Source organism: Eptatretus burgeri, chromosome 8 (genome assembly GCF_056783735.1).
Source record: "Eptatretus burgeri isolate ZD-2024b chromosome 8, Ebu_testis_v1, whole genome shotgun sequence".
In the NCBI taxonomy this organism is placed as follows: domain Eukaryota; kingdom Metazoa; phylum Chordata; class Myxini; order Myxiniformes; family Myxinidae; genus Eptatretus; species Eptatretus burgeri.
This window is the reverse complement of record NC_140968.1, coordinates 40,677,296-40,704,033: the sequence shown is the minus strand read 5'-3', so window position 1 is coordinate 40,704,033 and position 26,738 is coordinate 40,677,296. Positions and strand designations below refer to the sequence as shown.

At 46.7% G+C, this 26,738-nt stretch overlaps 1 protein-coding gene across 4 annotated transcripts in view; it reads right to left on the bottom strand.

Moving 5' to 3' along the window:
* LOC147021596 (zinc finger homeobox protein 4-like) overlaps positions 1-26,738 on the bottom strand; it is a 261,191-nt gene that overhangs the window by 234,063 nt on the left and 390 nt on the right. Inside the window, exon 2 of one of the 4 annotated variants that reach the window (XM_085891714.1) lies at positions 20,871-20,910. The exons of the other annotated variants lie outside the window; for them this stretch is intronic. The gene's annotated coding sequence lies outside the window, so the exon portion shown is untranslated. The remainder of the gene's footprint in view (positions 1-20,870; positions 20,911-26,738) is intronic. 4 annotated transcript variants of the gene reach the window in all.

Here is a 26,738-nt window from a genome sequence, read left to right as displayed (position 1 = left end):
ATCACTGGTGCTGCATTCATCACTCGAGGCAAAGGAGGGGTAAGGAATAGATCAATATATTTTATAATTGCTTGTAATTATAATTCATTATATTTGTTTATAGGTTAAGGTTATAACTTCAACTAAAAGAGCTTTTGTAAGTACAGTAGTTGTGTGTGTGTGTGTGCTGTGGTGTGGTATTTATATGTATGTGTATGTGGTGTGGTGTGGTGTTTATATTGTTGCGGGCCGGCAGGGTCAGGTGAGAAGTCCACTAGGTGGGGGAAACCAAGTCGATTCCCACCAGACTCCCCGGAATTGTCGGCCGTCGCTCACGGATAATTCCATGAGGCGGCGGGTCACTTAACCGACCGTGGACGCCAATACCTCAACCGCGTGGTGTAGGGTCCTCCTGTCTAGAAACAAGTTACCTAATTAACCACGTGGTTTCGACTACCGGGGAAACACGCCCTCGGTACGCCTTGCCCGAACCGGACCACTCTACCAACTACCGACAACCTTTCCGGATCGGATGCAGTCGAGCAGCACTGCCAAGAAACGTACCGGCGAGAAGGAACGGATTATCGGGAATAAAGACCCGGCTAAACTCAGATTCAAACCATGCTGCACCAATGGAGGAAAAGACAAAGACGAGCAGGGAACATTTCTACAATTATTTATTTACAATAAGGCAGGGAAAAGCATGTGGCACAACAAAAAGGTTTATTATCCCACCCCCCGGAGTGAGGGAGCGGGATATTGTAATCGTCCAGTTTGTTTGTCTGTTTGTTCGGTATGTAATGCAGGGGAAAGATGAGAGAGGTGTGGTGCGGAAATTTTACAAGCAACTTACAAAAGCGGACACAGTGCAGACTTGACGCGAGATTAATAAAAGCAACAATTACAACAATGAAGATCTTATACAGGCTTATCTAACGGACAGGCGCCACCACACTCAGACAAAATCAACCCAATGAAAAGAAAAGGGATTTTTGCAGCCAGGAAGGGAGGGAGTTGAGGTCACAGTTTTTGGTAGTTTTTGGTTTTTGGGGAAGGGATGCTCCGTGGTGCAGCACCCAACAAAAGCTGTGCAGTTCGGTCCACAGGCGCACATGTGGTAATCGTGTCTGGCAGAGTCCAAGAGGTGAGAGATGAGCAGTAGGCAGGACCAGGTAAGAGGCTTGATCAGGGTCGTGTGGGCGAGGACCAGTACAGTAGGCGGGCCGTCGAGGCGAGACGTAGGCAGAGCCAGGCAGCAGGAACACTTTCACAACAATTCTCTTCAACCTCTCCAACGACCCGCAAAACTAACTATCCAACAACATGGAGGTCCGTGCTTTAACAGCCTGGAGCTCGGGGAGGAGCCATGGAGAAACCAACGTCATCGTCTGATCCGAGCATCCCGATTGGACCGGTCCTTCATGTGGTCCGTCTTTCTGGGCGGGGTTTCAGCAAGACGCCGGTCTGGCCAGCCCATGCCGCACATGTCTGGGTTTGGAAAGGTGGAAGCCAATGCGGCATTCATAGCGAACTTCGGGATTCTGCCTCAGAAAATGAGTCGCTGGATACAGTGGGTAGTCGGTGGTACACGATGGTAAGCGAGACAAGGGTGCGAGGCAATTCACCTCAGAAAATAAATTAGGAAGAGTGGGAAGTGGAATGGAGGGGAAAATGATTGAATAAAATAAAAGGGAAAAAATGATTTATTAATCCTAACTCCAGCCCATCACAACACGCTCCCTCGTCTTCCCACCAGACAAAAGGTAGGGACCTAACTACACGTATATTAATGAAATAACTGACTCGGGACAACCGTATGTTGTATGCATACGGTTCTGAGAACCGTAACAATATGTATGTGAGTATGGTGTGGTGTTTATATTGTTGTGGTTGAGGAAATTCGCAAACCACCATTCAGGTCCCGTAGGTGAGATATCTCTGTAAGTACATGTGTACTTAGCCCCAAACCCGTTGTTTAGAGGGAATAAATGTGACACATTCGGGCTGCGACCCTTTAAGATAGCCGTTTTTCTGTTCTATCTTTATTTTGAGCCAACCACGTCTCAACCGCCATCACACAACCACCAACCGCAACGCCGCTTCACAACAACAACGCCAACAGCCACGACCTTTACCGTCACGGCTCGCTCCCGTAAACATCGCATCACCGCCATTCCAAGCGTCGCCATGGCCATCACCGCCACTTCAGGCCCTCCACCACCTTCGTCTCTCCTTCTGCGGCCATTCCCGCGCCGCTTGTGGGCACCGAGCGTCAGGCTGTCCTGGACTCGTACAGGGCGAGCGCCGAGCCACGGGTACAAAGTGCGGCCTTTCCGAGGAGGGGTCGGATCAGGAATGATACACGCCCACTTCTGATCAGTCCTATCAGCAGGCGCGGGGCGATTTGGCCCCGCCTCCATGCGCGTCGGCGTAGAATCGATGTATGCAAATTCGAGGATCAGGGGAGGTTCACGCCCACTTTTCCTCCGTCCAATGGGCGAGCGTGGCTCCGCCCCCGAGCTCATCCTGATCCGGAAATTTGCATATGGGTTCTCCTGCCGTACTATAAAGCGCCGAGCGCAGGGCGAAGTCAGTTTTGTTTTAGGTCAGAAGCAGTTGGAGGCAGTCGGAGTTTTTGGGCTCGGGAGAGTTGGAGAGGTGTGGCGGCGGCGGAGTGTGGCAGCAGCAGTCAAGACGGGTCTGGAGGAGAGTCAGTCTGTCGGGGTTCGGAGTCTGTTGGGGAGCTGCAGAGAGGGGAAGCCGGGAGCGCGGTCGAGGTCGCAGTGGAGTCGCTCGTCGCGGGACCCAAGCAAGCCAGCTGTCCTCTTTCCCCAGAGCATCAACAACCCCCCCCTGTTCCCTCCCCCCCCCGCGCTGAGATAGTGCGAAAAGGGGGCCCCGTTCCCACCCCATTCCAAGCAGTGTCAACGAAACCCGCGGAGCACCGCCGCCATATTTGCGGCTCATCACAAGACGGGTAGGCTCCACGCGGTCTCGCGCCCACAGGCCCCGTCTGCCCCCTTGTATTTGAGGGTGGCCCTTTTCTTTTGCTTTTGAGTATACGTGTTGTCGGCGCCGTCTGTAAAGTAAAACTGTGTAAGTGTTGAGGTGTGCTCGCGTAGTCGGTAGTAGATCTGCATTGTGTGTTTCTTTCGTTGCAATTGCTTTTGGTGCATAATTGTTGTAATTGTATGTGTGCTATCCGTGTGCCGCGGAATAAATGTGCCTCATGTTGAACTGTTTTTCCCGTTTCGCTTCGTCTTTTCTTTAATTGAATCTCCATCTTATTTCACTTAAAGGGTTGGTAGTGGGCTATATACGCCCGATAATTAATCGGAACCGTCGAGGTTGACGATAACACCGCTCGGTTATCCCGATAGTACGGAACGGGTCGCTTTAAGCTACCCGTGTCCGGAGTCGACCTGCGGCGAGGTGCGATCGCCCGGTCTACCCTCCGTGTGGGTACTTAGGTAGGTCGAATTTGGCGAACAACCCTATCCCACGTGGGGGGCCTATTGGCACGATCGTGGTGAGGCCGAAAGGCACACCCGTGACTAGTTCCTGGCGTTAGTCCGAGAGGGTCACGACGGAATTGTCCGTCCGGTGGGCGACGTGCCGCGATTCGAGTTACGTGGCCGCTCGCACGCCGGCGGGCACAAATTCGCAACAATATGTATGTGTGTGTGGTGTTTATATTTATGTGTGTGTGGTGTGGTGTTTATATTTATGTGTGTGTGGTGTGGTGTGGTGTGGTGTTTATATGAATGTGTGTGTGGTGTGGTATGCTGTGGTGTTTATATGTATGTGTGGTGTGTGTGTGTGTGTGACTTGCAATTCGCCGCAATCTCAGGTATTTTTGCACTCTGAAGCAGGTTCTCCTCAAGGATTTCTCTGTATTAGACTCCTTTCATTGTTCCCTCCATCCTTACAAGTCTCCCAGTCCCTGCTGCTGAAAAGCATCCCCATAGCATGATGCTGTCACCACCATGCTTCACGGTAGGGATGGTTTTAGATGGGTGATGAGCTGTGCTCAGTTTCCACCAGAAGTAGCACTTTGCATTCAGGCCAAAGAGTTCAATTTTCATCTCATCAGACCAAATAATCTTTGGCCTCATGCTATCAGTCTTTCACGTGCCTTTTTGCGACCTCCAGGTGTGCTGTCATGTGCCTTTTTCTCAGGAGTGGCTTCCATCTGGCCACTCTCCCATAAAGCCTAGATTTGTGAAGTGCTGCAGAGACTGTTGTCCTTCTAAGCACATTCTCCCATCTCAGCCAACGAACTCTTATTCTGTCAGAGTGGTCATTGGGTTCTTGGTCACCTCCCTCACCAAGGTCCTTCTTGCCCAGTTTGGTTGGATGGCCAGCTCTACAAAGTCTGGGTAGTTCCATATTCTTTCCATTTACTAATGATGGAGCTCACTCTGCTCTTGGGAGCCTTCAACTCTCAATAAATTGTGTTATACCATTCCCCAGATCTATGCCATCTCAGAGTTCCACAGAACTCTGCTGGAGTTTCTGCTCTGACATGCACTGTCAACTGTGGGACCTAATTTAGAAAGGTGCGTTTCTTTCTAAATCGTGTCTAATCAATTGAATTGGCCATAGGTGGACTCAAAATCGTTGTAGAGACATCTCAAGCATGATCAAACGAAAGTGGATGCACCTGAGCTCAATTTGGAGTGTCATAGCAAAGGCGTTGAATGCTTTTTGACTGGACATTTCAGCTTTACATTTTTAATTAATTTGTTTAAATTTCTAAAAACAGGATTTCACTTTGTCATTATCGGGTATTTCGTGCAGATCGGTGACAAATTTTTTTTTTAATTCAATCCATTTTAAATTCAGGCTGTAACAACAAGATGTGACAAAAGTTGAGGGGTGTGAATACTTTCTGAAGGCACCAACTGTTTTCCTGTAAATAGCCCGATCGTCCTCCTCCGTTGGCTAGCCGCGAGTGTGTAAATATTGGATGGAAGTTTTGCCCCGCTATTTCGCTAGTTTGACTAATCCTGTGTCCCACTGACCGTATTGTTCAGCCATGCTGATTGGACAGGAGTGGGGTGTTGAGCAGCATAGTTCCTTATCTGGGGGGGATTAATTTGATGGGAAGGCAACGCAGGAATTTGAAAGGAGGACCTTACAGAAATTCTCAGACGACGTCCATGGTTGCTTAGCAACTCGCAAGGCCGCAGAGTTATCTGCAGCCCATTGAGGTCAAGGTCAAATGTCAGGAAGCGGGTCCGAGAAGCCCCTCGTGACCTGGCCGCTGAACCCGTAACAATATACAGGTTGTCTAGTGCTATAATAAACCTTTCCTATTCCATAAAACTTATGTCCACCTAATTTCCATCTCCCATGCAAGAACCTTCTCAGTATTTTGGAAATCCAAAGGAGGAAACCCGAATTCGATTGATCACTTGGTTGCAGGGGCCGGCGGGATACAGATTTCACAGCGACCGGTGGGATTGTCCATATGGAAACGGAATTATGCTTCACATTCGAGCGCAACTTCCATTAATTTGGCATCTCTCGAAGCACATTGCCTCGGCACAGCAAGCCGCATGAGTGAGCACCCTGTCGACATGACATTACATCAGCGTTTCTCAACCTTTTTACCCTTGTGGAATGCTTGAAATAATTTTCATGTCTCAGGGAACCCCTGCATAAAAATTATTATATACCATTATTAATATCTAGCTCTTATATTTTTATCGTAGTTCATGTGGTAAATATAATATTTTTTTTTCGGATACCTGGTTTAAGGAAAAAAATGACCCCCTTTTTGTCAAATTTATTGGCAATGAAAAAAAAAAAAAAACATACTGCTCGTTTATGAGACCTCACACCGAGGTTTTAATTCACAAAAAAAAATTTGTTTGAAAACGTCATTTTTGAAAGTGTTTGTCAACCCCGAGTCTGTTTGACAATTAAAAACACACCTCATGTAGCTTGATCAACAAAACTTAAACAAATAAAGCTGAAGCAATAAAGGTAAACAGAAGAACTAACCGAGAGAGAGAGAGAGAGAGAGAGAGAGAGAGAGAGAGAGAGAGAGAGAGAGAGAGAGAGAGAGAGAGAGAGAGAGAGAGAGAGAGAGAGAGAGAGAGAGAGAGAGAGAGAGAGAGAGAGAGAGAGAGAGAGAGAGAGAGAGAGAGAGAGAGAGAGAGAGAGAGAGAGAGAGAGAGAGAGAGAGAGAGAGAGAGAGAGAGAGAGAGAGAGAGAGAGAGAGAGAGAGAGAGAGAGAGAGAGAGAGAGAGAGAGAGAGAGAGAGAGAGAGAGAGAGAGAGAGAGAGAGAGAGAGAGAGAGAGAGAGAGAGAGAGAGAGAGAGAGAGAGAGAGAGAGAGAGAGACAGACTGAGAGAGAGAGACAGACTGAGAGAGAGAGACTTCGCGCTAGGAAGCATAGAGAAGCTAGATGGACACCGTGCATGCGTCCCATACTTGAGTCAGTCACTCAATGATACACGAATCCGCTGCGTACAGGACGTCCACGAACAAGTGAGAACGGTTTCACACTGGCGCCATATAGACATCGTTAAATACATTCCCTATGGTTGTTATAATTGTAAATAATACAAGAGGTTGAAACCTCTTATTATAATAACCAAGGAGTTTCCAACAATATGCCGTACGTGTATAGCAAAATTACGAATATTAAATCAAACAAAAACTACTCAAAAATACATTAACCTATTTATTACTGTTTCTCGCGGAACCCCGAGCGACCTCTTGCGGAAGCCTAGGGTTCCAGGGAACCCCAGTTGAGAAACACTGCATTTTCGTGATGGTTCTGGGAACCAAAATTCCAAGGCAATGGCACACAACATATAGCTGTTCCCAAGTCAGATATTTTGTTTTATATAGTGTTGATAGAAAGTCTACACCCCCTTTCAAAATTTTCACCTTTTGTTGCCTTACAGCTTGGAATTAAATTGCATTAAAGAAGACTTTTTCCACCTTTATTTACATATCGTAACCCACAACTTCCAATTGAAAAACAAATGCTACAAATTTCAGAAAATGAATTAAAAATACAAAACTAGAATATCTTGGTTGGATAAGTGTCCACCCCCCTTATAATAGCAATTGTAAATTCGCTCAGGTGTAACCAATCACCTTCAAAAATCACACACCAAGTTAACTGGCCTCCACGTGTGTTAAATTATAATGATTCTGTTTAGAAAAAAAAAAATCAGCTGTTCCTGTAGGTTTCCTCTGCTGGGAAGTGCATTTCACAGCAAACACTCAACCATGAGCACCAAAGAGCTTTCAAAAGACCTCCAGGATGAAGTTGTGGAAGGGAAATGATCAGGGGATTGGTATAAAAATATTTCAAAGGATTTGAATGTCCTTTGGAGCACAGTCAAGACAATCATTAAGAAGTGGAAGGCTCATAGTACCACCAAGACCGTGCTTGGATCAGGTCATCCCTCAAAACTGGATGACCAGGAAATGAGGAACCTGATCAGAGAGGCCACCAAGAGGCCAATGGCAACGCTGAAAGAGGTAAAGGCCTTTATGGCAAAGACTGGTCACTGTGTGGATATGACAACAATATCCAAAGCACTCCACAAGTCTGGCCTGCATGGTAGGGTGGTAAGAAGGAAGCCATTACTCTTATCCAACCAAGATATTCTTGTTTTGTATTCTTAATTAATCTTCTGAAATTTGTCGAATTTGTTTTTTCACTTGGAAGTTGTGGGTTACAATGTGTAAATAAACGTGGGAAAAGTCTGATTTCATTAAATTTAATTCCAGACGACATGGCAACAAAAATTGAAATTTTTGAAAGGGGTTTTTTTTTTACTTTCTTTAGACACTATATTTCAGATAGGATCCTCCCCTTGTGTCTAATTGGAATATTGTGAGGGATTCATTCCCCCACCCCCCATTATCTTCTCTGAACACGACCTTCTCCTCACACAACCGAGCACTCGCTGTAAGCAACTTAACTTGCATATGTGCACCAAAACCAAACTGCCATTTCAACCACAATCGCCTTCTTCGCCATAATTCTCCCACATGCCAGCGATAACCACCCTGCCCGCTTCAACACACACAAGACTTTAATTCCATTCAACGCCACCATTCAAGCTTGCCTGTCCAGTCTTCTTCCATCGCCTAAATTGCAATTACCCAACGACAATGCTCAGGAATCCACAACCACAAGATCCTCATCCGTCTCACCACTGCAAACTGCCTTCCTGCATCTTGGGACCATCATCTCACCTTGCCCAAACACACCTATGGGTCACGTTAGTACCCAAGCCCTGCACCGCCACAAACAAAGCCTTTACACCAAGGTGCAAGTGTGCGCTTACCTTACTGTTCCATCACATTCTTCTTTCAGCAGGGACCAATCTGCTATCCAGCAAGCCATCAGCACCCTTCCCGAGCGTTTAAGCGACATATGGAGACTGCTACACGTCGGCCATATATCGAGGTGGGAGCTTATGTGCGTGGCACGTTCAGAGGAAGAGTAGAAGAGATTCCAAAACAGCTGACTCACAGAGAGGGTGACATCACCCTGGAGCAAGTCTGGACCGATGGGCACGACATGCTCAGAGGAAAGAGGGTGGCACATGACCCGAGTGACAAAGAGCTATCAGCAAGGGCAAAGCCCGAACAACCATTCTTTTGAGCGACCACTGACTTGCACTCTGTCTTTCTCACTCTCAGCACCGACACCGCACCCCACTCACACTTCTTCATCATGCACTTAGACTGCTCTTCATTACCCCACACCCTTACATTCATTGCACTTTGGACAAGCACCTGGCCGCATGTACATTCCGGGTAAGCCAGAGGTCGCCAACACCTCAGCTTATCTCTTACTCATCTACCCTTCCGCGAATTGATTCTGATGGCGCCTGTCATGTTAATCGAAGTAAAACTGTGTGAGGTAAATAGCTCGGGTTAGTTCTGCTCTTTGACCCTTTATTGCATGAATCTGTATCAGGAGTATGTCTTTTGCTACACCACACAAATACTGTTTATCCCTGCTGTATGAATACCCATGTGAATAACCCCCCCCCCCCTTTGTCTTCACTGTGCCACATGCTTTTCCTCATGCTCCCTTATAAATAAACCCTTGTAATTTTTCAGTTCAACCTGCTCATAATGTCCTTTCCCCCAATGCTCAAGCACAGTCCACATTATTGCTGGACAGGAAGTTTTACCCCCTGTGATTTGCTCGCGTTAGCCAGTGTGCACTCACTCTTTTGCTCGGCAGTAGTCCGAGTGCACACTGAGGGTATGGACCTTGATTAATTGAGTCAGCTCCTCAGGTAAACGATGTCAGACGGGGAACCCTGTCAGAGTTGACAAGTAAATTGGCGTTCGTGGTTGCTCGACTCGGTCGATATTAATTTTTTTCCCGATATCAATATACCTGTATATACTGGTATATCAATATATCAGTATATACTAGTATACCAGTAAATTCTTTTTACTATGATTAAACGCAGGTTCCAAAAATATGTAATGGTCCAATGGTCCATTACGTATTCATATGTGATGCACACATTATAGACACCGAAAACTTTCAAAGTATTCCCACACAGGGCTTTCCCCACCCACCCCTCCCCCCCCCATCATGAAAACAGTTATTTTACTTCCAACTTCAACTTCAATTCAAAAATGATTTTGTTTTAAAGCGAGATCAGTGTTGGTAATGACACGGGCCGGTATCCATCACTGTCGCAGATCGCTGTCCTGGTTCATACTGGTATCAATACCGTACCGGTATAACGATCGCGAATCGCCATGTCGGTAATCACCACAGGCTTTCTAAAGCACACCCAATTCATATAAATAACCATGCCATTTGCCTTCACGGTATCCAATGTGTCATTTCCTACTGAACAATCATCAAAAAGCATTTCTGCAGATCCACTTTCAATGACTATCTGCACCATCTACATCACAATAGTGAGAAGCACTGGACTCATCACATCCCTCTACCTTGACATCACTTCCACAAGGTTCACAAACAGTGAGTAACTGGCCTTCACAACTACTATCCAGATCTGAACTCGGGGATTGGTTCTGCAAATTCCTTTTGAAAACATCACTTTCCCACTTGTCGGTTTGAAAAGCATCTTGCCCTTTTTCTTGAGGTCCATCTGTGCCTGTTAAACCATCTTGCACTTTTTCAAATTGAGCAATTCTCTCTCCAGAGTTTACATCAAGCAAGCTCATTTTCAATCGTTTCAAGATCAGCTACTTGTGTGGTTCTTTGCATGGCAATATTAGTCGCTCTCCTCTCCTACATTTTCTGCAAATGGTTCAAACATTGGCTCTGCCAAATCTGCTCAGCCCTTTTCACTAGCATCCCCAATGCCAAAGTGCAGCAAGTCCAGTTTAACTTCACCATTGGTCTTGCACAAGTCAATCAGCCCAAGAAGAATGGTCTCAATAGAGCCATCAACGCCACCTTTGAGAATAACAAACTTTTGGTTCTTGCACTTCTCCCTTGATGGCATTGTCCAAAGTGTTCGGCCGCTCCTGTCACATCTCATCCATCCTTTCCCCAATCAATTGTGGCCCCCATGGACCTTTATCAACCAGCACCAACTCATTCTGTTACATGGGTTTCCAACTTTTGCACCTCCTCAGCCAAACCACCACCCTAGCACTAACAAAATCCCAATTCCTCCACTTGCTCTAGCATTCTGGCATCCACACAAGCGTGATAGCCCTCTTGGTCCTCATTTACTTTGTCAATTCTTTGATTTGTTGACCCAATTTGTCCTTCCAACTCCAGCATGCGACGAAATTCGGCTCAGCACGAACACGAGAATCGTGCAGCCTTCTTCACTGTGTTGAAGGGAAGCCAATGAGCTCGATCCTTTTGCCTCAAATTGTGTACCTCACACAACTATCTTCTCCCCTGAACCTTTTGACCTCATGTCCATTCATCATACACCCCAGGTGCATGTGGTTTGCTCGTTGTCATTCCTGGAGGTAGGGTTTTTGCCTGCTTGTTGGTGTTTTAAGGAGGTGATTCCTTTTTATTCGCCGGTATTGTAAATGCAAAAACATAGAAAAAGGGCACAGGGGGCAATCACATAATGGGAGAAATTGGCATTAATCCCGACCTAATTAACACAGCACTGTCACCCCCCAAACCCCCACCCTCCCCCATGCTGTGACACGTAACAATCTTTAGCTGATAGTTTCCCTACTTAATTTACATAGAAATGCCTCCTACTCGTCCACAGACAATGCTACTCCATACAATCCGACCTTAACTATGAAGTTCCTCCATCTACTCCACAAACATAACATATTGCCGGACCCTAGTGGTTGCTTTGCAACCTGCCAAGCCATGAAGTTATCCACAGCACATCAGCCTCCAGGGCCGGGCATTCAGGAGGAACCCAAGTACTTCCCTTCATGGTAATCCCTGAACCCAAAGTCTGTGACAGTATCAATGGGGCAATAGGAACAATGACACTCTTCACTACGAAAATAAGATACAATCTGATGAATTAACCTATCCCTCCACCCTCATTAAATTTTCAAAGATTGTCTCAAGCACGTTACAATAAAAGACTGGAAACAGCACTCGGCAGAGCTCATACATCCGCCAGGTTGAGCAGTTTTGGTTTTGTATCCCAATGATAGGCCGGAACTGCATCCGGACCCGAACCAAAATCTAATCGGTTTGTTGTCACCTACCCAACTCATCCACCAAGTTTTGCCATAACCTGTACACAACTTTTTGCAATATCATGCTAATATATAGTTTTTGGCCTGATCTCTCAAATGTGAAGAATTACTTTAAAAACTAGAACAGCACTCGAAAGAGTGCATACCTCCGCCAGGTTGAACAGTTTACGTTTTCTGTATCTCACGAATAGGCCGAATCTGCATCCGTACCTGAATCAAAATGGCATCAGCTTATTCGTCACCTACCCGACTCGTCCATCAAGTTTTGCCATAACCTGTACACAACTTTTTGCAATATCATGCTAATATATAGTTTTTGGCCTGATCTCTCAAATGTGAAGAATTACTTTAAAAACTAGAACAGCACTCGAAAGAGTGCATACCTCCGCCAGGTTGAACAGTTTACGTTTTTTTGTATCCCACGAATAGGCCGAATCTGCATCCGTACCTGAATCAAAATGGCATCAGCTTATTCGTCACCTACCCGACTCGTCCATCAAGTTTCATCTGAATCTGTCCACAACTTTTTGAAATAACATGTTATATACAGTAAACCCTCAAATGTTGCAGGTTTCGAACAATCGCGGGCACGCTATTGTGCTCTGATTTCATTAAATCGCTGAATTTTATTTTTGACCAATCACGTTTTTTGAGCTGAGATGAGTCATCGTTTGCATCTGCCTGTACAATTATCTCCCATTACAAGCCTTTTGTTTTCCATGCACAGCTTTTAATGGAACCCAAACGTAAAGCAATGGACAAAATCAGTTGTGCCAAAAGGCAGAGAAAAGTTATGACATCAGGTGAAAAGATAGAATTGTAAGATCAGTTGGATCGAGGTGAAAGTGTAGCATCTGTGGGCCGCCATTATGGGATCAATGAATCGACTGTACAGTGTATCCGTGAAAATGAATCAAATATCTGTGCAAGTGCTTCCGCCAATGGTCCACAAAGCGCAAGAATCTTTCCGGTCTCGTGATCCTCATATCGAAAGGATTGTAAAACGCTTCATGCCTGGATTGAGGACCAAACAGAAAAATGTTTTTGAGTGGCGTGGACTGGTGATGTGGGAGAATCCATTGCGTAATGACCAACGTTTCCAGGAGGCAGCCGAAGGCTCCAGTTCAACCACGGCAACCCACAAGTTCCACGCCAGCACAGGCTGCTTTGAAAAATTCAAAAGAGGATTCAGCCTCAATCATGTAAAATTAGTCAGAGAGGCAGCCTCGGCAGACCATGATGCTGGGAAAAACTACCCAACTCAGCTCATGCAACTAATCGAGGCGAAGGGATTTATGCTGGAGCAAATTCTTAATGCTGACGAGACGTGATGATTCTGGAATAGGGATGCCATCTGATACTTTCCTCTCGAAGCAGGAAAGATCTGATCAGGGGTTCAAGGAAAGGCAGTTGAGGATCATATTACCCTTCTATGGGGCAATGCTGCAGGTGACTTCATCATAAAGCGAATGCTGCTTTTCCAATCATTGAGTCCCACTCACCGCTCCCCACGCCACCCCTCTCCACCCCTCTCCACTCTCCACTCTAACAGCATCATCATCCCTCTGATACAAGTCTAGCGTTTGCTCTTTACGGCAGAGTACAGTACAAGTACGTAATGTTCTTACGCTCAACCAAACTTGCTGTTTTATAAAAATCAACTCACAGGTTTAGAAAAAATTTAAAAGGTATAAGTATTGCGTTTATGTTTGTTTTATTTCGATGTTAATGTGTTTTATACACATTTTACATGTTTACCTCAATTGTGATGTGTTCATTTGCCACCTTCCTCTCTATTTTCTCGAACCTGAGGAACCAAAACGCCTTTTACCCATTGGCCCTTGGTTTCCACGATCGCGATTTTAACTATTGCGGCATTTTCCAGGAACGAGACCTCGACAATATTTGAACGTTCACTGTATAACATTTTTGGCTGTAACTCTCAACGTTGAAGAATCATTTGACAATTTAAAAAATTCTCGCATCCGGATCCAGATCTTCACCAAAATTGAATCAATTCATCCTCGTCACATGCACAACCTGTTCACCAATTTTCTGCTGAATTGTCCATAACTTTTTGAGATATCCTGTTTACAGACAGGGAAAGAGGTGAAAACATATATGTATACATATATATATATATACAAAGTGCCAGAAATATACCGACCTTAGTCAGTCCTACATGGTTGAGCCTATTGCCATTGAAACGATGGTTTACGGCCAATCAACGTCTCGCATTATCAATGACATTGGTGGTAGGCTCACAGCAACCGCTGGTGATAGTAGACAACTGGCATATGGTTCCAGCAATGGCTGTGCTTGGCTGTCCAGCGTGGAAACGCCATTGATATTAAATTGGCCTGGGCACAGGAAACAAGTTCTGAAGACTGACAATTATTTTTTCACTTTTTTGAATTTTGGGTCTTCTCGAAATGCATTTATAATTTTTTAAATTGCTGAATCGGAATCATTTAATTTTTAACTTGGGTTTTTATGTGTTTTAGATGTATTTATAAATAAATTTACTTCGAAAGTTATTTCTTAGAATAAGCATACAAAAAGTATATATATATATATATATATATATATATATATATATATATATATATATATATATATATATATATATATACATATATATATACACACACATACATACACATACATAGTAGTTTTTTAAAGTGATTCTTCACATTTGAGAGATCGGGTGAAAAATTAAGTACAGCATCGAATTTCAAAAACTTGTGGGTGAGTTATGACAAAAACTGTGCAAAAGGTGAGGTAGCAGTTTAGGTTTGAAGAGATTGGTCAAGGGTTGTTGATCCTGATTACCTTGTGAAGTAATGGCATTAGTACCCCCTGTAACGAGCTTCCTTTTAAGTCAGTGGTGATCTGCTCTGCCCTTTCAGTGTAAGCTGGAAATCCTTTGTCTGTATTAACGCAAAATCACCTTTGTTCTCCTTATCAGTCATTCAACAAGCTTTGATTAAGGGAGAAAAAAAAAATAGAAGTCCGTACATCACACTAAATGAAAACCCCAGATAAATAATTTAAAACTGTTGATAAAGGACTCGACAGAGCTAACAGAAATAGCCCCACACAGCCCACAACAATAATCCAACTACATATTCAAACATTTCTGATATTGTTGTCAATAACACTTACCAATGTAACAATAAAACCAAATGTATGCCGATAAAAGAAAACAAGCAGCACATTGCAATAGTAAAGAAATGTTTTTGAAATTCGAAATCAACTGAATATGGGAAAAAAATTTCATGACAATATATGAAGGTCATGGGATACATGTTGCACAATGCAATTAATGACATTGTAATTTGACAAGTAACTGGAGACAACCTTAATTTGGACGTTGTACCCAAACTCTTAAAAGTGCTCTTTCCTCCTCCTCTCCATCTCTCTCTTACCCCCCCCCCCCTTTCCTCCTCACTCTCTCTTCCTCCTCCCCCCATCCCTCCCCCAATCTCTACCCCCACTCCTCCTCCTCCTCCTCCTCCCCCCTCATCTCTCCCCCACTCCTCCTCCTCCCCCTACTCCTCCAACCCCCACTCCCCTCTTCCCCCCCTATCTCCCCCAACTCCCCCCCCCCACTCATCCTCCTCATCTCTTAAAGTGAGAGATCCTCATCGTCCTCTCTCTCTCTCTTCCCACTTCAGACTCAGTAGCATGCCCATGCCACGTCTCGTCTGGCCAGAAAAAGCAAACTCGAAACCGGTCATAAAAATTCTTTGCAGGCCTTGCTGCAGTGCAACGTGTGCTATCCTGGGAACATGGGCACCAAGCATCTGCTGTGAACAAACGAGTAAAGGAGGTGGGGGGAGGAAGTCCCACATAGTACCTTCCCTCGCTCAGGTAACGGAACAGATGTGAAGTACAACGCAGAGCCATTATTGCACTGAAGGTCGAATCCTTCATATATTTCTGCAAAATGGCAGAGACATGGTGTGAAAGAGCCAATGTGCAAATTTCAGAATAATCACTGGGAGCAATTTCGTAGTTTTACACCTCGCTGCTTGAAAGAACATCTCAGGATGCCAAAAGGTAAGATGCTGGGGTATGTCAATCACACCCACGTGCATCTCTTTCCATATGGCAAATTGAACTTTTTCCTCATCGTGGTAACACATAAAATGGCTTTCATGAACCTATAAAGGGCAGGCCCTCAAAGTTCAGTTAAAGCATAAAAGGAATACACTGCAAACAAACTCATCTGTTTTTCTTTTCTGACATTTCTCAAAAAGACACCAATCAGGGATGTAGGCTATTACAGATGTAAAGTAATGGAACTTTGCCAGAAACTGAGAAGGTCACATCCTAATCACAATCTGTGAAAAAAATTGACTACATGGGAAAATGCAAACCATCAGTAATGGTACAACCCCAAAGAGTTGCACTGCAAACTCACGACGATGACAACGTAACTCTGATGAAGACTATGACGATGATAACTGCGATAATGGGAGACATTTGTTCCAACTTGTAGGGCCAAGCCAAACACAGGTGCAACACCCAAAGACAAATAATAAATAAATTAAATAAATTATTTTAAGATATACTGCATATAAATAAAGTAATTAAAATAAAATATGAGCATGAGCTTAATTAGCAAGGAAGCAACTTTGCCATTGAAATTTTTTGGAAAATTAAATAATGAAACCCATAAAACAAACAAACAAGCCCCTCCCACCCCCCCCAAAAAAAAATTCAGCAACCCATGTCAAAAAATAAATGATAAAAATTTTTAAAAGAAAGAAATGTTATGATAAACCAAAACCAAACGAGAGCAAAGTTGATGGCACACAATCGCAAATCCCCATGCTTGCCACCTAAAGCAAGGTTGAAAGACAGCAAAAAAAATCTCCCACCAAGAATGACCAAATATCAAATGTCGAATTTAAAAATTTAATTAAATACTAAAAAAAATTTGTTTTGACCCCTGTGACCCCAAGTCCTCAACTCCTGGTGCATGAATCAGGGTCAAACCCCAAAAAATAATCGTTACAAATTTCATATATTCCCCCAATGTTAATTGCAAACACAAAAGTTTCATTTAAAAAGGTTTTAAAATGTGCCCGTAATTCTGCAGAAGCAACAGCAGCAGCAGCAATGCATCATTACAATTGTTGGTATTTGACCTTTTGACCCCTTCCCAGGGAACAGGTCAAAAATGATATTGCTCTTGTACCTTAACACCATGTGATGATCATAACTACCAAGTTTGGTGAATTTAAGCACAACAGGGCACAACGGAGGTGGCTGCAATGGCTGCGCCTGCAACGGCAGCAGTAGTGGCAACAGTAGAAATGGGGGCAGCAACAGCAACAGCAACAGCAACCTCGGTCCACCTTCGGTGGCAGAGACAACAACAGTGACAGTGACGACAGTGGCAGCAGCAGCAGCAATACATTGTGCAATTGATATTCTAATCTCAAGGATTGTCATAAATTGCAAGTCATTAATTTACCCTCCATCTCCATTTTACGGCCAAAGTGCCCTCACCGGCCACAAAGAGCCCTCCGGCAAAGTTTCCGCCACTATGCCGGCAAAGAGGACACCCGTTCGTCATGACAGCTGAAAACGCATGCCGGTACGGCAATAGTGCACAGGTCAGACACAGCGGGACGGCTTGGCATTCAGAAAGGTATCCTTACAGTGGCTCCAGGTGACGGAGTTATTGGGGATGGCTATTGTAAACAAACAACACACAAAACACACACGTACTACACAAGGTATATACATACACAGGCACCTTTCCACAAAGTCTGGCCATGGCAGGAACTCGGAAAGATAATGTTTTGGGTGAATCGATGAACGGAGCCGGGAGAATCCTGGAAAACCCTGAAGAATCCTGGAGAATTCGATCATTGACAAACATTTGACCTGGAAATCGAGGACGTTTTGAAAATAATAACATAAAAGGGTGTTTGGAGATGTGCGAGAATGGGGTGAGGGTGTGGGGAATGGAGAGGAAGGGTGTGAGGGCAAGGTGAAGGGAATGGGGAGGGGGGGAGGTGGTGAGGGAAATGGGGAGTGTGATGAATTGAGGGAAGGGGGGAGGGGAGGGAAGGTTGCATCACAGAACTGTTGAATGTTGACACAGGAAGAGGTCTTCACAGGGCATTAAGCAACAGGCAAAGACCCAAGTGGCACCCAGGGTGGAACGGTCACATGGATTTTCACGAATCCACATCAACACAGTGTTCACCAGCACCGATAATCCACGAATTGGGGGGGGGGGGGAAGGTTAATATTAAAGTAAAGACAAAACAAACAAGCAGATAAAATAAACGCCAGGAAGATAAGCGTTTTAAAAGCTCTGCATATCATTAACAACCCGAGCAGATTAACCACTCAACATGGTGGAAAGGATGCATTTCGATGGGATTAAAAAAAAAAAAAGGAATAAATTAACCCATCTGAAGGTGCATCCCCAACACAGATTCAAGGTACAGGTGCACGGCTGGTAGCACAGGTAGCCATTTCTGAGAAAACGTCTGCATTCTTTATCTCCCCCCCCCACCCCCCACCAACCCCAACCAGTTCAGCCCCCAAGCACTTTCCCCGCTTCCTCACCATCAGCAAATGACCGTTTCCCTCCAGTTCTCCTTCCCCCCCCCCACCCCCTCTTTTCTGCCGCCTTAAGCCCTTCAACACGAACGCCGATTCACACGTTAAATGGCGTTTATTTGTTACTCTCAGTGGGTGGGAAGCTGTGGTGAAAGACTGCAAACAACCGAAGGTGTGAGAGGACGCGCCCCATTTTGACTTCAGTGCACCGGTCGCAGTACTTAGCGAATGGATAGGCCCGTTTTGTCTGGCACTTACTACCCGATCGTCCCTCCTGGCTCCGGGAGTGAAGCCCCAAAGCGCGGGAAGACGGACCACGTGCTGCTCAACTGAGGCGCCGTGAGGCGACAACGTGCCCCGAATTGGCAGAACACGTTACGCTTGAAAAAAGAAACCATGCAACTCGTCCCGATTTGATCAATTCACAAACGACACCGGATGTGTTAACGTCATTAAATAGAACAATGGACGAGAAGGATTTAAACGAAGAAAAATGGAGATTTTATTGTTGTTCAGACAGACAGGCCTCGACCACGGCGTATGATCCCCACTGCAGCATCGAGGATCCATGACACCTCCCAGCCAGCAATCCCCAATTTGTCTCAACCCCACACGGATCATCCCCTTTATCCCCCTCACAACAAACCTCCCACACCAACCACCCCCTCCCCTCACAACAAACTCCCACACCAACCACCCCCTCCCCCCACAACAAACTCCCACACCAACCACCCCTCCCCCCACAACAAACTCCCACACCAACCACCCCTCCCCCACAACAAACTCCCACACCAACCACCCTCCCCTCAAACCAACCACCCCTCCCCTCACAACAAACGCCCACACAAACCACCCCTCCCCTCACAACAAACTCCCACACCAACCACCCCTCCCCCACAACAAACTCCCACACCAACCACCGCCTCCCCTCAAACCAACCACCCCTCCCCTCACAACAAACGCCCACACAACCACCCCCACCCCTCACAAACTCCCACACACCAACCACTCCTCCCCTCACAACAAACTCACACACCAACCACCCTCCTCCTCACAACAAACTTCCGCACCAACCACCCCTCCCCTCACAACAAACTCCCACACCAACAACCACCTCCCTCACAACAAACTCCCACACCAACAACCCTCCTCAAACGCCCACACCAACCACCCCTCCCCCACAACAAACTCCCACACCAACCACCCCTCCCCCCACAACAAACTCCCACACCAACCACCCCCTCCCCCACAACAAACTCCCACACCAACCACCCCTCCTCAAACCAACCACCCCTCCCCTCACAACAAACACCCACACAAACCACCCCTCCCCTCACAACAAACTCCCACACCAACCACCCCTCCCCCACAACAAACTCCCACACCAACCACCGCCTCCTCAAACCAACCACCCCTCCCCTCACAACAAACGCCCACACAACCACCCCCACCCCTCACAAACTCCCACACACCAACCACCCCTCCCCTCACAACAAACTCACACACCAACCACCCCTCCCCTCACAACAAACTCCCGCATCAACCACCCCCTCCCCTCACAACAAACTTCCGCACCAACCACCCCCTCCTCACAACAAACTCCCACACCAACAACCACCTCCCCTCACAACAAACTCCCACACCAACAACCACCTCCCCTCACAACAAACTCCCACACCAACCACCCTCCCCTCAAACGCCCACACCAACCACCCCCCCCACCTCCAATGTTTCTCACCCTTACTCCCCCCACCTCCAATGTTTCTCACTCTTACCCCCCCACCAACTTCCAATATTTCTCACCCTGACTCCCCCACCTCCAATGTTTCTCACCCTGACTCCCCACCTCCAATGTTTCTCACCCTGACTCCCCCCACCTCCAATGTTTCTCACCCTTACTCCCCCACCTCCAATGTTTCTCCCCCTTACTCCCCGCCCCACCACCAATGTTTCTCCCCCTTACTCCCCCACCTCCAATGTTTCTCCCCTTACTCCCCGCCCCACCTCCAATGTTTCTCCCCTTACTCCCCGCCCCACCTCCAATGTTTCTCCCCCTTACTCCCGCCCCACCTCCAATGTTTCTCCCCCTTACTCCCGCCCCACCTCCAATGTTTCTCACCCTTACTCCCCCCACTTCCAATGTTTCTCACTCTTACCCCCCGCCAACTTCCAATATTTCTCACCCTGACTCCCCCCACCTCCAATGTTTCTCACCCTGACTCCCCCCACCTCCAATGTTTCTCACCCTTACTCCCCCACCTCCAATGTTTCTCACTTACTCCCCCCACTTCCAATGTTTCTCACTCTTACCCCCCGCCAACTTCCAATATTTCTCACCCTGACTCCCCCACCTCCAATGTTTCTCACCCTGACTCCCCCACCTCCAATGTTTCTCACCCTTACTCCCCCACCTCCAATGTTTCTCACTTACTCCCCCCACTTCCAATGTTTCTCACTCTTACCCCCCGCCAACTTCCAATATTTCTCACCCTGACTCCCCCCACCTCCAATGTTTCTCACTCTTACTCTTACTCCCCCCAAACCCCCACCACTCGCTCAACCTTTTTCCACTCACTCACTCACTCAGAGTCCCTTTCCCTCCCCATTATACACGAGATCAAAAACATTACCATCGATCGATCCACTGGAGACGTGATTACCCCGCAAGCACTGGAAGGGGAGAATGAAAAGGTTCCAAAAACAGTTACATCAATAAATAATTAATAATAATCAGAATCATAATAATCAGAATCATTATAATAATATTGGAACCAAGCGGTGAAAATCTGTTATAACAGCAACTACAGATCTATAACAAAACAACCGGAATATCCAGTGTCCGGTCTCGAACCACGGGGTCCATCTGGACTCCGAGATAAACGGAGACTCGTGGGTTCAGAACATCCTCCAGTGTAACCATGGGGACAAAAACACCAGGACATGCATACGTCCTGGGTACAACACCGGGTACACTCCAGGTACAACACCGGGTACAACATGGTGCACTCCAGGTACAACACCGGGTACAACATGGTGCACTCCAGGTACAACACCGGGTACTGATCTGATCATCTCCAATGGAATCGTGTGCAGACAAGAATCTGTACAATCAGACAAAGAGGAAGGTTAATGTTCCGATGGGAAACGATGAAGAAAGCAGAGCTGAAGGAATGAGAGAACGAACAAACACTCTCTCGAGATGGTCTGTGCCCCCATCATCCTCGTGAAAAGGTATCCTGTTTCAGTCCATTTACTGCGATACCTCTTCATAAACTACAGAACGCTTTCATTACAGCTTCTGGGGAGGAAGGGGGGGGTAGTGTACGCAGTGCGAAGAATTGTAGGATTTAGGGGAGGGTACGTGTACAGAGACATGGGGGAGAGAGGGAGGGGTGGGATGTTGACGGTCGTTGTAAGGGGATTTAGGGAGCACAGGAACATTGGAGGGGGAGAAGGCAAGGAGGTTATGGAAATTGCAAGGTGGAATAAGAAAGCAAGGAAGGTAGGGACATTGGAGAGGAGGGGGAGGGAGTTAAACAGTGCACAGACATTGGAAAGGGTGGGGGGGTAAACAGTGCACAGACATTGGAAAGGGTGGGGGGTAAACAGTGCACAGACACTGGAAAGGGTGGGGGGGAAACTGCACAGACACTGGAAAGGGTGGGGGGAACAGTGCACAGACACTGGAAAGGGTGGGGGGAAAACAGTGCACAGACACTGGAAAGGGTGGGGGGAAAACAGTGCACAGACACTGGAAAGGGTGGGGGGAAACAGTGCACAGACACTGGAAAGGGTGGGGGGGAAACAGTGCACAGACACTGGAAAGGGTGGGGGGAAACAGTGCACAGACACTGGAAAGGGTGGGGGGGAAACAGTGCACAGACACTGGAAAGGGTGGGGGGAAACAGTGCACAGACACTGGAAAGGGTGGGGGGGAAACAGTGCACAGACACTGGAAAGGGTGGGGGGAAACAGTGCACAGACACTGGAAAGGGTGGGGGGAAACAGTGCACAGACACTGGAAAGGGTGGGGGGAAACAGTGCACAGACACTGGAAAGGGTGGGGGGAAACAGTGCACAGACACTGGAAAGGGTGGGGGGAAACAGTGCACAGACACTGGAAAGGGTGGGGGGGAAACAGTGCACAGACACTGGAAAGGGTGGGGGGAAACAGTGCACAGACACTGGAAAGGGTGGGGGGAAACAGTGCACAGACACTGGAAAGGGTGGGGGGGAAACAGTGCACAGACACTGGAAAGGGTGGGGGGGAAACAGTGCACAGACACTGGAAAGGGTGGGGGGAGAAACAGTGCACAGACACTGGAAAGGGTGGGGGAGAAACAGTGCACAGACACTGGAAAGGGTGGGGGGAGAAACAGTGCACAGACACTGGAAAGGGTGGGGGAGAAACAGTGCACAGACACTGGAAAGGGTGGGGGGGAGAAACAGTACACAGACACTGGAAAGGGTGAGGAGGGGGGGGAACAGTGCACAGACATTGGAAAGGGTGGGGGGAGGTAAACAGTGCATCGACATTGGAAAGGGGGGGAAACAGTGCACAGATATTGGAAAAGGGGGTAAACTGCACGGAAATTGGAAAGAGGGGGATAAACTCTACGGAAATTGGAATGGGGGGGTAAACTGTACGGAACTTGGAAAAGGGGAGTAAACTGTACGGAACTTGGAAAAGAGGAGTAAACTGCACGGAAATTGGAATGGGGCAGGGGGGGTAAACTGTACGGAACTTGGAAAAGGGTAGTAAACTGCACGGAACTTGGAAAAGGGGAGTAAACTGCACGGAACTTGGAAAAGGGGAGTAAACTGCACGGAACTTGGAAAAGGGGAGTAAACTGTACGGAACTTGGAAAGGGGGGGGTAAACTGTGCGGAACTTGGAAAAGCGGGGGTAAACTGTGCGAGAATTGGAAAAGGATGGTAAACTGTACGAAATCGGAAAAGGGGAGTAAATTGTACGGAAATTGGAAAAGCGGAGTAAACTGTATGGAAATTGGAAAAGGGTGGTAAACTGCATGGGGATTGGAAAAGGGGTGGGGGTGTAAACAGTGCACAGACATTGGAAAGGGGGGGTAAACAGTGCACAGACATTGGAAAAGGGGGGTGTAAACAGTGCACATACATTGGAAAAGTGGGGGTGTAAACAGTGCACATACATTGGAAAAGGGGGGTGTAAACAGTGCACAGACATTGGAAAGGGGATGGGGGGGTGTAATCAGTGGACAGACATTGGAAAGAGTATGAGGGTGTAAACAGTGCACAGACATTGGAAAGAGGATGGGGGTGTAAACAGTGCACAGACATTGGAAAAGGGGATGGGGGTGTAAACAGTGCACAGACATTGGAAAGGGGATGGGGGGAGTAATCGGTGTGCAGACATTGGAAAGAGCATGGGGGTATAAACAGTGCACAGACATTGGAAAGGGAATAGGGGTGTAAACAGTGCACAGACATTGGAAAGGGAATGGAGGGTGTAAACAGTGCACAGACATTGGAAAGAGGATGGGGGGTGTAAACAGTGTACAGACATTGGAAAGAGTATGGGGGGTGTAAACAGTGCACAGACATTGGAAAGGGAATGGAGGGTGTAAACAGTGCACAGACATTGGAAAGGGGATGAGGGTGTAAACAGTGTAAAGACATTGGAAAGGGGATGCAGGGTGTAAACAGTGCACAGACATTGGAAAGAGGATGGGGGGGTGTAATCAGTGTACAGACATTGGAAAGAGTATGGGGGGTGTAAACAGTGCACAGACATTGGAAAGGGAATGGGGGTGTAAACAGTGCACAGACATTGGAAAGGGAATGGAGGGTGTAAACAGTGCACAGACATTGGAAAGAGGATGGGGGGGTGCAATCAGTGTACAGACATTGGAAAGTGGATGGGGGGTGTAAACATTGTACAGACATTGGAAAGAGTATGGGGGTGTAAACAGTGCACAGACATTGGAAAGAGTATGGGGGGTGTAAACAGTGCAAAGACATTGGAAAGGGGATGGGGGTGTCAACAGTGTACAGACATTGGAAAGGGGATGGGGGTGTAAACAGTGTACAGACATTGGAAAGGGGATGGGGGGTGTAAACCGTGCACAGACATTGGAAAGGGAATGGAGGGTGTAAACAATGCACAGACATTGGAAAGGGGATGGGGGTGTAAACCGTGCACAGACATTGGAAAGGGAATGGAGGGTGTAAACAATGCACAGACATTGGAAAGGGGATGGGGGTGTAAACAGTGTGCAGACATTGGAAAGGGGATGGAGGGTGTAAACAATGTACAGACATTGGAAAGGGGATGGGGGGTGTAAACAGTGTACAGACATTGGAAAGGGAATGGGGGATGGAAACAGTGTACAGATATTGGAAAGAGTATGGGGGGTGTAAACAATGCACAGACATTGGAAAGGGGAGAGGGGGTGTAAACAGTGAACAGACATTGGAAAGGGAATGGGGGGTGTAATCAGTGTACAGACATTGGAAAGAGGATGGGGGGTGTAAACAGTGTACAGACATTGCAAAGAGGATGGGGGGTGTAAACAGTGTACAGACATTGGAAAGAGTATGGGGGGTGTAAACAGTGCACAGACATTGGAAAGGGGATGGGGGTGTAAACCGTGCACAGACATTGGAAAGGGGATGGGGGTGTAAACAGTGTGCAGACATTAGAAAGGGAATGGGGGTGTAAACAGTGTGCAGACATTGGAAAGGGAATGGGGGTGTAAACAATGTACAGACATTGGAAAGGGAATGGGGGTGTAAACAATGTACAGACATTGGAAAGAGGATGGGGGTGTAAACAATGTACAGACATTGGAAAGGGAATGGGGGTGTAAACAATGTGCAGTCATTGGAAAGGGGATGTAGGGTTTTAAACAGTGTACAGACATTGGAAAGAGGATGGGGGGGTGTAAACAGTGTACAGACATTGGACAGGGAATGGCCGGTGTAAACAGTGTGCAGACATTGGAAAGGGAATGGGGGGTGTAAACAGTGTACAGACATTGGAAAGGGAATGGGGGTGTAAACAGTGTACAGACATTGGAAAGAGTATGGGGGGTGTAAACAGTGCACAGACATTGGAAAGGGAATGGGGGGTGTAAACAGTGTACAGACATTGGAAAGGGAATGGGGGGTGTAAACAGTGTACAGACATTGGAAAGGGAATGGGTGGTGTAAACAGTGTACAGACATTGGAAAGAGTATGGGGGGTGTAAACAGTGCACAGACATTGGAAAGGGAATGGGGGGTGTAAACAGTGTGCAGACATTGGAAAGGGAATGGGGGGTGTAAACAGTGTACAGACATTGGAAAGGGGATGGAGGGTGTAAACAATGTACAGACATTGGAAAGGGAATGGGGGTGTAAACAGTGTGCAGACATTGGAAAGGGAATGGGGGGTGTAAACAGTGTACAGACATTGGAAAGGGGATGGAGGGTGTAAACAGTGTGCAGACATTGGAAAGGGAATGGGGGGTGTAAACAGTGTACAGACATTGGAAAGGGAATGGGGGGTGTAAACAATGTGAAGACATTGGAAAGGGAATGGGGGGTGTAAACAGTGTACAGACATTGGAAAGAGTATGGGGGGAGTAAACAGTGCACAGACATTGGAAAGTGGATGGAGGGTGTAAACAATGTACAGACATTGGAAAGAGGATGGGGGGTATAAACAATGTACAGACATTGGAAAGGGAATGGGGGGTGTAAACAATGTGCAGTCATTGGAAAGGGGATGGAGGGTTTTAAACAGTGTACAGACATTGGAAAGAGGATGGGGGGGTGTAAACAGTGTACAGACATTGGAAAGGGGATGGGGGGTGTAAACAGTGTGCAGACATTGGAAAGGGAATGGGGGTGTAAACAGTGTACAGACATTGGAAAGGGAATGGGGGTGTAAACAGTGTACAGACATTGGAAAGTGGATGGAGGGTGTAAACAATGTACAGACATTGGAAAGAGGATGGGGGTATAAACAATGTACAGACATTGGAAAGGGAATGGGGGTGTAAACAATGTGCAGTCATTGGAAAGGGGATGGAGGGTTTTAAACAGTGTACAGACATTGGAAAGAGTATGGGGGGTGTAAACAGTGCACAGACATTGGAAAGGGAATGGGGGGTGTAAACAGTGTACAGACATTGGAAAGGGAATGGGGGGTGTAAACAGTGTACAGACATTGGAAAGGGAATGGGGTGTAAACAGTGTACAGACATTGGAAAGGGAATGGGGGGTGTAAACAGTGCACAGACATTGGAAAGAGTATGGGGGGTGTAAACAGTGCACAGACATTGGAAAGGGAATGGGGGGTGTAAACAGTGCACAGACATTGGAAAGGGAATGGGGGGTGTAAACAGTGTGCAGACATTGGAAAGGGAATGGAGGGTGTAAACAATGTACAGACAACGGAAAGAGGGATAAGCGTTCGGATAGCAAGGAGTCGCGAATTAATTGCCATGTGTGGGTTTTGGGGGGGGGGGTGTGAGA